This window comes from Stenella coeruleoalba, assembly GCF_951394435.1.
Source record: "Stenella coeruleoalba genome assembly, chromosome: 9".
Classification (NCBI taxonomy): Eukaryota; Metazoa; Chordata; class Mammalia; order Artiodactyla; family Delphinidae; genus Stenella; species Stenella coeruleoalba.
The window spans coordinates 91,005,330-91,007,436 of NC_137155.1; positions in this window are offsets into that span (position 1 = coordinate 91,005,330).

Consider the following 2,107-nt stretch of genomic DNA (forward strand, 5'->3'; position numbering starts at 1 on the left):
AGATGAAGAGAAACTGTTAGCAAACCAGGTTCATCTTGCCTGACATTCAAGGAACTGAAACGCTGAGATTCCAAGATTTGAGACAAAGAGAGGATGTCTTTGCAAGTTAACCGAGGTAGGAGATGGGAGAACCAATCTCAAGCCTGCCTCCCCGAAGGCAAGGGGCTCTCAGGGTAGTGATGGGATGATGAATAAAGAAGCAGGGTGGCATGCTCTTGGATTGGGAAAATTAATATTGTTAAAATGGCCATACTACCCAAAGCATTCTGCAGACTTAATGCTATCCCTATCAAATTACCCATAACATCTTCCACAGAACTAGAATAATCCTAAAATTCATATGGAACCATTAAAAGACCAAGAATTGCCAAAGCAATCCTGAAGAAGAAAAAGCAGGAGGTAGGGCTTCCCTGGTGGCGCAGTGGTTGAGAGTCCGCCTGCCGATGCAGGGGACACAGGTTCGTGCCCCGGTCCGGGAAGATCCCACATGCCGCGGAGTGGCTGGGTCTGTGAGCCATGGCCGCTGAACCTGCGTGTCCGCAGCCTGTGCTCCGCAATAGGAGAGGCCACAACAGTGAGAGGCCCGTGTACCACCAAAAAAAAAAAAAAAAAAAGCAGGAGGCATAACCCTCCCAGACTTCAGACACTACTACAAAGCTACAGTAATCAAAATAGTCTGGTATTGGCGCAAAAGCAGACATGGGTCAATGGAACAGAATAGAGCCCAGAAATAAACCCAAACACCTACGGTCAATTAATCTTCGACAAAGGAGGCAAGAATATACAATGGGAAGAAGACAGTCTCCTCAGCAAGTGGTGTTAGGAAAACTGGACAGCCACATGTAAATCAATGAGGTTAGAACACACCCTCTCACCATTACACAAAAATAAACTCAGAATGGCTTAATGACTTAAACAAGACATGACACCATAAAACGCCTAGAAGAGAACATAGGCAAAATATTCTCTGACATAAACCCTACCAGTATTTTTTTTAGGTCTCCCAAGGCAATAGCAATAAAACCGAAAATAAAGGAACAGGACCTACTCAAACTTACAAGCTTTTGCACAGCAAAGGAAACCATAAACAAAACGAAAAGACAACCTACAGAATGGGAGAAAATACTTGCAAACAATGTGACCGACAAGGGTTTAATTTCCAAAATACACAAACAAGTCATACAACTAAACAGCAAACAACCCAATCGAAAAATGGGCAGAAAACCTAAATAGACATTTATCCAAAAGAGACATACAGATGGCTAACAGGCACATGAAAAGATTCTCAACATTGCTAATTATTAGAGAAATGCAAATCAAAACTATAATGAGGTATCACCTCACACCAGTCAGAATGGCCGTCATTAAAAAGTCGACAAATAACATACCGCAGAAAGTGTGGAGAAAAGAAAAGCCTCCTACACTGTTGGTGGGAATGTAAGCTGTTGCAGCCACTGTGCAAAACAGTATGGAGGTTCCTTAGAAAAATAAAAATAAAATTACCATATGATCCAGCAATCCCACTCTTGGGCGTATATCCAGACAAAACTATAATTCAAAAACTACATGCACCCCTATGTTCATAGCAGCACTATTCACAATAGCCAAGACATGGAAACAACCTAAGTGTCCATGAATGGATAAAGAAGATGTGGTACATACACATACAATGGAATATTACTCAGCCATAAAAAAGAATGAAATAATGCCAATTGCAGTAACATGGATGCAACTAGAGATTATCATACTAAGAGAAGTCAGAGAAAGATGAATACCATCTATCACTTATGTGTGGAATCTAAAATATGACACAAATGAACCTATTTATGAAACAGAAGCACGGACATAGAACACACTTGTGGTTGCCGGGGTGAGGGTGTTGGGGGAGGGATGGAATGGGAGGTTGGGGTGAGGAGATATGAGCGTTCTGTTTGGTTTTTCTTTTTGGTTGTGCTGCATGGCTTTTGGGATCTTGGTTCCCCGACCAGGGATCGAACCCAGGCCCCCTGCAGTGGAAGCACCGTGTCCCAACCACTGGACCTCCAGGGAGTTCCCCGTAAGCTTTTATATAGAGAATGAATAAACAACAAGGTCCTACTCTATAGCA